Below are 11,650 nucleotides of genomic sequence, written 5' to 3'. Positions count from 1 at the left end.
GCCTCCCAAAGTGTTGGGATTGCAGACGTGAGCCACCGCACCTGGCCGCCTTTTGCATTCTTAACTTCAGCTCAGCATCTGCTTCCCAGGGGACCCAACTGATTTGTATATGTATATTGTTTTATAGGATAACAACTAATATTTTTAATTATGATGAATCCATATAAATACCTCAAATTTATTGATTATAGAAATATATCTATAATTTTCCAAAGTGATTTATTTCTTTAAAAAATGTGGAGAAATTGATGTGGCTCTCAATCTATAAGGGAAGAGCTTGCAGTTTACCATCATTTTGGCTATGTTTCTTTCCTTTTTTTTTTTGAGACAGAGCCTTGCTCTGTTGCCCAGGCTGGGGTGCAATGGCACAATCTTGGCTCACCACAACCTCTGCCTCCTGGGTTCAAGCAATTCTCCTGCTTCAGCCTCTCGAGTAGTGGGACTACAGGCATACGCCACCATGCCCTGCTAATTTTTGTATTTTTAGTAGAGACAGGATTTCATTATGTTGGCCAGGGTGGTCTCGAACTCCTGACCTAATGATCTGCCCACCTCGGCCTCCCAAAGTGCTGGGATTACAGGCGTGAGCCACCACGCCCAGCCTTGGCTATGTTTCTTAAACATAGTTTACTTATGATAAATATAGCTCAGGCATCCATATTTCATCAGACCTATTATTTTTTGACTGCTTCTGACAGACACCCTCTTTATTTTTTGACCAATAAATGACCAGCAACTGTAAAAAAGGGAAAGAGAAAGAAAAATACAGAAGCAAAATAACACATCCCATCATCCCTTGTGCAACAGCTCATTTCCCAAAATCTTTGAAAATTACTTATACATGCATGATTTATGAAGGGAACGCCAGGAACACAGTTTCATAAGGATTGTATTAAAGGTTTCTCTCCCCGAGGCAGAAACATTGCTTCTTCAGAATTGTTTTCCTCTTAACTTCTTTTCTCTAAAACTGAAAAAGTTTGCCTTGATTTATGGGGTGTAGAGTTTTTGTTTTCTTAAGTCTAACATAGAAGTTAAAACAAAAACAAAATATTGGGATGGAAAATAGTAACGGTTAAAGAAGAATTGAATTTTAATTTGCTCAGCTGATCAGGCAAAAATGGGTTTCCTTACTACTGAGACTACAGTTCTCATGAAATATTTCATTATAATATTCCTTTGAGTTGTTTATTGATTTAGTTCAGAGAATGTGGAACAGAGGGAAAGAGGACTGAAATGAAACCTGTGTGCTGAATAAGTCTAGTGCATTTCTTATAAATTTATTCCTGATTCTTATCAAGTTTGTTATCATTTAAAGTGGGATTTTAATCTACATTTCTATGTGATTATTGCTGGGTTAAAGAAAAGTATTGTTTTTCATGTAGTTGGCTTAAATCTGGCCACTTTAACTTTTCATTAGTTCTAATAGTTTTCTTTCTGAAATAACGTCTCTGATTCTCTACAAAATACAATCATTTTATATGCAAACTATGATATTTTGCCTTCAGCCTTTTTATAAATGCTGGAGGATTAGAACTTAGACTAAGGATTCAGGAGCAACTCCTGGACCCCATTACTACTCTACCTTGACCAAAATTGGGAATGCAGCCATCACTGATGTTGAAGGCTGCTGAATCAGGAAGTCATCTGCCAAATTAATAAGCTGCTGCACAAGAACTGGCTGCAGACCATGCCACCTCTGCCACAGTCTACCCCAGCAAAGCAGATCCTCTTGATATCACCTCTGTCTACATGTGACTCAGTTTCAAATCAGTCTCAACAAATGCTTCTGTTTCGTGGGATGCAAATCACATCTCAAGCCCTAGCCACAGGAGAGTCTAGAAAATGTAGTTTTTTAAGCTTCTGCCTTATGTTCATTCTAGAGCATACTAATATGCAATATCTGCCATAGCATTCTTTAACATATCTAGAAAATTTTCTATTTCTTTTTAAAAATTGTGATACAGGCTGGGTGAGGTGGTTCACTCCTGTAATCTCAGCATTTTGGGAGGCCAAGGTGGGCGGATCACCTGAGGTCAGGAGTTTGAGACCAGCCTGGCCAACATGATGAAACCCCGTCTCTACTAAAAATACCAAATATAGCTGGGCATGGAGGCACATGCCTGTTATCCCAGCTACTCGGGAGGCTGATGTGCGAGGATCACTTGAGCCTGGGAGGTGGAGGTTGCCCCATGATCGGAGATCATGCCACTGCCCTCCAGCCTGAGCAGCAGAGCTAGACTCTGTTTCAAAAAGAAAAGAAAAAGCGATAAAATACACATAACACAAAATTTATCATCTTAACCTTTTATTTTACTTTTTTTAAAGCTAGTCAGGTGAAGCAGTGGGAGTGGAGAAGGAGCAAAGAAATCTGTAACTAGTTGTAATCAATTAGTTGTATACACTACTGCACTCAGACCAGCCCTTAACCAATTTAGAATATATAGTTTAGTAGTGTTAAGTATATCTACATTATTGTGTAATCAATCACAAGAATTATTTTCATCTTGCAAAACTGAAACTCTGAACCCATTGAACAACAACTCTCCATTTCCCCTCCCCCGCCAAGCCCTGGGAACCACCATTCTACTTTCTGTTTCTATGAATTTGACTGCTCTAGATACCTCATATAAGTAGAATCATACAGTGTTTGTCTTTTTGTGACTGGCTTGTTTCACTTAAGGTTGAATAATATCCTCAAGCTTCATCCATGTTGTAGCATGTGTCAGAATCTCCTTCCTTTTTAAGGCTGAATAATTTTCCATTGTATGTATATAACACATTTGTTTATTCAGCAGATCACTATTCATCCGAGGTGAATAAATCTCAGATCAATGTAACCTCAGAGACTTGGGTTGTTTGACCTATTGTGAATAATGCTGCTATGAACCTGGGTGCACAAGTATTTCTTTGGGATGCTGCTTTCAATTATTTTGCATATATGTTCATCCTTCTATTTATTTTGATCTAAGAGCTTTCAAAAGGAAAAGCTGCTGAATGTTATGAGATGATTTTTCAGTATCTATAGCAGATTGTTTTTTAAGATGGCCACAGTATCTCGCATTTCACATGCTTGACACTGTCTGTATTGCTTACACCAAAACTGTCATCTGTGGACTGACCGAGGAACTCACTTCAGAGCTAAAGAAATGCAGCAGTGGGCTCATACTCATGGAGTTCACTGGTCTTACAATGACCCCATCATCTTGAAGCAGCTGGCTTGATAGAATGGTGGAATGGCCTTTTGAAGATACAGTTATATTGCCCATTACATGACAATACCTTATAGAGCTGGGGCAAAGTTCTCCAGAAGGCTGTATATTCTTCTGAATCAGCATCCAGTATGTGGTACTGTTTCTCCCGGAAATAGAATTCATGGGTCCAGCGATCAAGAGGTGGAAATGGAGGTGGCAGCACTCACCATTACCCCTAGTGATCCACTAGCAAAATTTTTGCTTCCTGTTCCCAAGACATGCTCTGCTGACCCAAAGGTCTTTAGTTCCATAGGGAGGAATGCTTTAATCAGGAGACACAACAATGATTTCATTAAATTATAAGTAAGACTACTACCTGCTCCCTTTGGGTGCCTTCAGACTCTGGGTCAACAGACCAAGAAGGGAGTTATGGTGTTGGCTGGGATGATTGATCTGGACTACCAAATTGGATACTCCACAATGCTGGTAAGAAATAATATGTCTGGAATACAGGAGATCCCTTGGGGTACCTCGTAGTATTACCATGCCCTGTGATTAAAGTCAATGGGAAACTACAACTCAAATCAGGCAGGACTTCAAATGGCCCAGATCCTTCAGGAACGAAGATTTGGGTGACCCCACCAAGTAAAGAACCATGATCAGTTGAGGTGCTTACTGAAGGCAGAGAGAATACAGAATAGATAATAGAAGTTAACTATAAACAACAGCTACAACCATGTAACCAGTTATAGAGTCAAGGACTATAATTGTCAAAATAATTTTCTCCCTATTTTGTTAAGAATATATTTGTGGCCAGGCGCGGTGGCTCATACCTGTAATCCCAGCACTTTAGGAAGATAAAGCGGGCAGATTGCTTGAGCCCAGGAGTTTGAGACCAGTCTGGCCAACATGGCAAAACTCTGTCTCTACTAAAAATACAAAAATTAGCTGGGTGTGGTAGTATGTGCCTGTAGTTCCAGCTACTCAAGAGGCTAAAGCAGGAGGATCACCTAAGCCAGCAAGGTATAGGTGACAGTGAGCCAAGATTGTGCCACTGCACTCCAGCCTGGGCAACAGAGTAAGACCCTGTCCCCCACCCCCCAAAAATACATTTGTGTGTATATATACACATATTAAGCAAAGGCAGGTTTTTTTCCCTCTTATTCCTTTATCATGTAAGATAAGCTAGCTGTTTTGACTTTATATCTTCCTATGTATCTATCTATCTATCTATCTATCTATCTATCTATCTTTTTTTTTTTTTTTTTTTTTTTTTTTTTTTTTTTTTTTTTTTTGAGACAGAGTGTCACTCTTTTGCCCAGGCTGGAGTGCAGTGGTGCGATCTTGGCTCACTGCAAGCTCCGCCTCCTGGGTTCATGCCATTCTCCCACCTCAGCCTCCCGAGTAGCTGGGACTACAGGTGCCCACCACCAAGCCCGGCTAATTTTGTTTTTGTATTTTTAGTAGAGATGGGGTTTCACCGTGTTAGCCAAGATGGTCTCGATCTCCTGAACTTGTGATCCACCCACCTTGGCCTCCCAAAGTGCTGGGATTACAGGCGTGAGCCATCGCACCCGGCTATATCAATATTTTTAAGTATTCATAATTTTATATCATGATATTTAAATTATGGAATATCAGGAGAAGAGTAAACATCACTCAAGAACTTTACCTCCTCTACTGGAGAAGGGACTAGTGTGTTTTCAGTTGTACACAGGATAATTGTATCATGTTAGGTGGAACTATGACTTTGTTATTGCCTGCCTGCCTGCCTGCCTGTCTTCCTTCCTTCCTTCCTTCCTTCCTTCTTTCCTTCCTTCCTTCTCTTTCTCTCTTTCTTTCTGACAGGTTCTCACTCTGTTGCCCAGGCTGGAGTGCAGTGGCACAATCACGGCTCACTGCAGCCTTGAACTCCTGGGCTCAAGCAATCCTCCCACTTTAGTCCCCTGTATCTGGGACCACCAGACCTGGCTAATTTATTTTATTTTATTTTGGTAGAGACATGGTCTCACTATGTTGCCCAGGCTGCTCTGGAACTCTTAGGCTCAAGAGATCCTCCTACCTCAGCCCCCCAAAGTGTTGGGATTACAGGAGTGAGCCACCACACCCAGCTTGTTACTATCTTTATTTGAAGATTAAGTATGGCTTAAGGAGACGCATATGGTTCAGAAGTATTTGGCTTTGGCAAAATAATAATAATAATTAATTAAAATTTTGAAAAGGAGACATACGTGTGACAAGTGGACAAGGGGTGGACTTGTGATGGTAATTTTAGGTGTCAGTTTGACTGAATTAAGGGAACCCTAGACATCTGGTAAAACATTATTTCTGGATATGTCTGTGAAGGTGTTTCTGGAGGAGATGGGCATTGAATTAGTGGACGAAGTAAGGAATATCTGCCCTCATCCAACCTGGGCAGCCGCCATCATATTCACCGAGGGCCCCGATAGAACAAAAAGGCAGAGGCAAGGCAAATGTGTTCTCTCTTCTAGAGGTGTGACCGCAGCTTTTGCTACCCCTAAGCATCAGAACTCCAGGTTCTTGGGCATTCCAACTCTAAGACTTCAACCAGAGGCCCCTGGTTTCTCAGCCCTTGCCTCAGGCTGAGAGTTACATTATTGGATCCCTTGGGTCTCAGGACTTTGGGCTCAGACTGAATTATACCACTAGCTTCCCTGCTTCACCAGCTTGCAGGCAATGTATCATGGGACTTCTCAGCCTCCGTAATTGCATGAGCCAATTCCCATAATAAATCTCCTCTTGTATGTATATTATTGGTTCTGTTTTTCTAAAGAACACTGACTGACTAATACGTATTGGTGGGGTCTATATCCTGTTTTCTTGAACCTAGGAAGATCTCTGTGACTGCCTGGACAAATAAGTACTGCAGAAGGGCTACTATGTTATTTATGAGGCTGGATCATAAAAATGCCATACACTTCCACCTTCTTCTCTTGGAATGCTCATTCTTGGAACCCATCAGTCATGCTAAGGGAAAGCTCAGTGAACCCCTGGAGAAAGCACCTGGAGAGGCCACATGTAAGTTTTCCATCTGATAGCCCAGCTGAGGTCCGAAACAATATCCAGCTTCAAGTACCAAACAAGTGAATGATGCCTCTAGATGATTCTGTCGCTCAGCAATCAAGTCACTCCAGACTTTGAGTCTTTTTAGCTGAGGCTCTCAACATTGTGGAGAGATAAATTGTCCCTGCTGTGCTCTGTTCTGATTAGTGACTCACAGAATCTATGAGTAGAAACCATTGGTTACTTTATGCTACAAAGTTTTCGGGTGGTTTGTTACACAGCAATAGATAACTGATAACAGCATCTGATGATATGATCATTTGGTAATTCTTTATTTAATGTAATCATTTTTAATGCAATCATTAAATCATTAAATCATTATTTAATGCAATCATTTAATGTAATATTTAAGCACTTGTATATTCCTAAAATAAACTGTTCTTGCTCATGTTGTATTATACTGTTGATAAACCTTTGGGTTTAGCTACTAATATGATGGAGATAAAATATTATTATTTCAAAACAAAGTTGGGGTTGGGTACAGTGGCTCCTGCCTGTAATCCCAGCACTTTGGGAGGCCAAAGCAGGTGGATCACTTGAGGTCAGGAGTTTGAGACCAGCCTGGTCAACATGCTGTGAACCCTGTCTCTAGTAAAAAAAAAAAAAAAAAAAAAAATACAAAAATTAGCCAGGCGTGGTGGGGGGTACCTGTAATTCCAGCTACTTGGGAGTCTGTGGCAGGAGGATCACTTGAACCCAGGAGACAGAGGTTACATGAGCCAAGATAATGCCACTGTACTCCAGCCTGGGGGACAGAGTGAGACCCTATCTCAAAAAATAAATAAATAAAAATTTAAAAAACAGAGTTGGTGTTAACTGCTTCTGCCTTCTAAGGGGGTAACATAATTCACATCAGAGGTGAAATGAATATCAATAACTCTCCTGTTTTCAGAGCAATCTCTTGCTGTCTTCTCTTTAGCTTAAATTTCATAATAATAATAATTATTATTATTATGTGTTTGAACATACTTTCCAGTTCCTTGCCTCTCTCCATGTGCCACACTTGCCTTGCAAAAAGTCCAGTCTCAAATAACGTCAAACATCCACTAGTTCTGTGTGTGCACCTGTGTACCCAAGCATTGCTAGAGAATCATGCAATTGCACCACTTGGGGTCACCTTAACTTCCTAATCTCAAGCCTCAAAGGGGTGCTCAATATCACCCAGAAATCTACTCTATACATCAATCTTTAGTGTTTTCTCTTTTCTTGTACCTTATTTCCCATCCATTTCCAAGTGCCTTTTTTCCTGACCTTGACTTTTACTTTATTGAGTAAATCAAAATCATCAACCTGGAGCTCCCTCATGTTGCCATTACCTTCTGCTTCATTCTTGGTTTTGTTTGTTTGTTTGTTTGTTTGTTTGAAACAGTCTCACTCTGTCACCCAGGCTGTAGTGCAGTGGGGCAATCTTGGCTCACTGCAACCTCCGCCTCCTGGATTCAAGTTATTTTCCTGCCTCAGCCTCCCCAGTAGCTGAGATTATAGGCATGTGCCACCACGCCCTGCTAATTTTTGGATTTTTAGTAGAGACAGGTTTCACTATGTTGCCCAGCTGGTCTCAAACTCCTGACCTCACGTGATCTGCCCTCCTCGGCCTCCCAAAGTGCTGGGATTACAGGCATGAGACACCATGCCAGGCCAGCCCTCTGTTTCATTCTTCATACATAGGCCATGCTGTAATTACCCCATGCTGCCTTTTTCGAATAATTGCTTTGGCTGTGGGGAAAGGATATTAGCAGTTTGGAGCATCGCACATCCCAGGTACCTTACTTACATTTTATTTTGTGAGAAAGGTGTTAAGATCCCCAATTTTCTGAGGAGAAAACTGAGGCCCAGTGATTGTAAGCCCTCTGTCCTACCTACATCACCCAGTACAAAGCTGTCAATAAACTCCAAGCTCAGCTCTTGCTTTACTCCATCCCAGTAGCTCCTCATGTCAAGGACTATACGTACGTTGCTGTTTCAGATTTATCTTTTCGAAAAATGAGAATGTTCACAAGAGGCAAGTCCCAATATCTTTGGTTTTTAATCTTTCGAGGGACATCAGTGTGTGAGGCTATTGTCAGGTCCAGCTGGGGCTGATGGTAGGCTGTGACTTGAAGAGGTCCCCTTGCTCAATCCCTTTCTTGTTCATCTGCATTTTGTTTTTAGGAGGTAAGTATGATCATTAGTCACTATTCAACTCTTACCCTTAAAACTCAGTGCTAGAAAAATGGATCCTTGACCTACGTTCATGAAACCAAAAACACATTTCTGTGTTTGTAATATATGCATTGCATGTTCCACTGTATGTTTGGGCACCCTAAAAAAATGAGACCTAGGCCAGGCACGGCGGCTCACGCCTGTAATCCCAGCACTTTGGGAGGCCGAGGCGCGAGGATCACGAGGTCAGCAGTTCCAGACCAGCCTGGCCAACATGGTGAAACCCCATCTCTACTAAAAATACAAAAATCAGCTGGGTGTGGTGGCACGTGCCTGTAGTCCCAGCTACTCGGGAGGCTGAGGTAGGAGAATAGCTTGAACACGGCAGGCGGAGGTTGCAGTGAGTCGAGATCCCGCCACAGCACTCCAGCCGGGAACAAAGCGAGACTCCATCTCAAAAAATAAATAAATTAATAAATTAATTAAATTGAAAAATGTGGCCCATGCTAAGTTAACACCATCAGAGGAAAAAGAAAAGGCTATTTTGTACAATTTTGTAAACTTTTAAAACTATGAAATATTAAAATATGGCCGGGGGCGGTGGCTCACGCCTATAATCCCAGCACTTTGGGAGGCCGAGGCGGGTGGATCAAGAGGTCAGGAGATCGAGACCATCCTGGTTAACACGGTGAAACCCCGTCTCTATAGAAATACAAAAAAAAAAAAAAAAAAAAAATTAGCCTGGCGTGGTGGCGGGTTCCTGCAGTCCCAGCTACTCAGAAGGCTGAGGCAGGAGAATGGCGTGAACCCGGTAGGCGGAGCTTGCAGTGAGCCGAGATCGCACCACTGCACTCCAGCCTGGGCGACAGAGCGAGACTCCGTCTCAAAAAAAAAAATTAAAACATCTTCTCAAAACCAGGTAAATAAGCGTGCATGCTTATGTGCACCTTGGAATGTCTTTAATTATGTGTTTCTTTGTGTATCATTATCATGGAATGCAGATGAGCCAAAAAGGCCGGACACACTTTCCCCTCTTGGTTCTCAACTGGCACATCTGACTTTGGCTTTCCATCTAAAGGCAGATCCCAACTAGAGTTTGGGACCACTGGGATAATTCCTATGGCCCTTGGAGATGAGAAGTAAGGAACTGGATACTGCAGACCAAGTAAAATAGGCCTCAGCCCTTCAAAGCCTTCACTTTGCCCTACTTTCCTGGCTCTACAACCCACTGCTATGACAGCAAGTGACAAAAGGGTATCTTACTGGGGTAGAAGAGTGGGAGGAAGTGGGAGGGGAAGGCAATGCTGATTGAGGCATGGGATAAAAAGACATAAAAACGTTAAGCCCAGAACTGCATAATTTCAGCCTTATCAGCTTGGCTGAAAGTGATATTTATAATGCACTTGCAACATAGCAAAAGTGAAAGCAGGCCCTGTTTCTCTGGCACCTTCTCCTTCCCCACCTGACAGGCAGGCTGAGCCTTCAGACTACCCGGAGCTTCCCTCCACCCATACTGCCCATTGGCTACCTCTATGACTTGTCTCCCTATTCCTTGCCCAAATGCTGCCTGAGCCCCTCACTTGTCTAATTCTGAACTCCCATTTCCTCAGAGATTCTAATTTCACTGAACCAAACGCGGACATGCAATCTGTATTTTTGCCTGTACCTTCCCCTTCTTCCAGTGGGAGCTTTTCTTTGGGGAACCAACTTTTCCCCGTGGATGCCCATCAAAATCTTTAATGAGATTCATGTAAAAAAGGCAGGAGCCGGAGAGGTGGTCTTTGAGGCACCGTTGAAATTATGCCTACTGCAGCTGTAAGTCCATTTGTTCCTCAGAACAGCCTCAAGACTGGAATAGGGATTCCTTAAGGAGAGTAACCTGGGACCTATCCGAACTGCATTGTCAACTAGCTGCTTTTTACTGATAGTACCGAGCAAAGAAACATATATTTTCTGAAAAGATCTCCCTTAATCTACCTCATTATCACACAAAGAATTTTACAAAAGTGGTTTGTGGTTTTACATCCAGCGAGAAAGTAACACTCAGTTCAAAAGAACTGAGTTAATTTATTTAGTTTATTTTTGCAGAGTAAAGTGATTCCTAGTTCCCCATATAAAGCAGAGTGGCTGCGGCAACATTGATTTTTTTAAACTTATCTTAAAACATTTATCTTTCACATTATTTTAAAATCTATATTGCTAAGACAAGCGTCTTTCTTAGAAAAAGAAATCTCTGATGCAATGTTATAAAAATAATTTTCACTGGAGATAGTGTCTCTCTATTGCTATTTTTTGATTTCTTAGCTACAGCATGCAGTAATGTCTTCCAGCCTAATTTCTTCAGGCTTTGTAACCGTCTGCCATTATGGAAAACATTTAGTTCAAGACCTCCACCCCCTTTTTTTTCATTTTTTTTTTTTTGAGATGGAGTCTTGCTCTGTTGCCCAGGCTGGAGTGCAAAGGCATGATCTCAGCTCACTGCAACCTCCGCCTACCAGGTTCAAGTGATTCTTGTGCCTCAGCCTCCTGAGTAGCTGGAATTACAGGCACGTGCCACCACGCCCAGCTAATTTTTTGTATTTTCAGTAGAGATGGGGTTTCCCCATGTTTACCAGGCTGGTCTTGAACTCCTGGCCTCAAGTGATCCGCCTGCCTCAGTCTCTCAAAGTGCTAGGATTACAGGCATGAGCCACCGCCCCCAGCCCCTTATGATTTTCTCAATAACATTTTCTTTCCTGGCCGGGCACGGTGGCTCACGCCTGTAATCCTAGCACTTTGGGAGGCCGAGGCGGGTGGATCACGAGGTCAGGAGATCGAGACCATCCTGGCTAACACGGTGAAACCCCGTCTCTACTAAAAGTACAAAAAATTAGCCGGGCATGGTGGTGGGCGCCTGTAGTCCCAGGTACTCGGGAGGCTGAGGCAGGAGAATGGTGTGAACCCGGGAGGCGGAGCTTGCAGTGAGCCGAGATTGTGCCACTGCCCTCCAGCCTGGGCAACAGAGTGAGACTCCGTCTCAAAAACACACACATACACACACACAATTTTCTTTCCTCTAGTTTACTTTATTGTAAGAATATAAGTATATACTTATACACAGTATATAAGACCTATAAGGGGTGGGCAAGATGGCTCATACCTGTAATCTCAGCCCTTTGGGAAGCCAAGGCAGGCGGGTCACCTGAGGTCAGGAGTTCGAGACCAGCCTGGCCAACATGGTGTAACCCTGTCTC

General features: G+C 42.4%; 1 long non-coding RNA gene across 2 annotated transcripts in view; it reads left to right on the top strand.

The window, feature by feature from the left end:
* Nucleotides 1-6,532, top strand: part of LOC108542778 (uncharacterized) — a 12,053-nt gene extending 5,521 nt beyond the window's left edge. For both annotated transcript variants that reach the window (XR_001889364.1, XR_001889363.1), the window contains one exon: nucleotides 6,043-6,532. This is a non-coding gene — a long non-coding RNA (uncharacterized LOC108542778). The remainder of the gene's footprint in view (nucleotides 1-6,042) is intronic.
* Nucleotides 6,533-11,650: the final 5,118 nt, after the last annotated feature.

Source organism: Rhinopithecus bieti, unplaced genomic scaffold (assembly GCF_001698545.2).
Source record: "Rhinopithecus bieti isolate Rb0 unplaced genomic scaffold, ASM169854v2 scaffold_22439, whole genome shotgun sequence".
Taxonomy (NCBI): Eukaryota; Metazoa; Chordata; class Mammalia; order Primates; family Cercopithecidae; genus Rhinopithecus; species Rhinopithecus bieti.
Note: the sequence above shows the minus strand (reverse complement) of the source record. Positions and strands in the feature narration are given on the sequence as shown.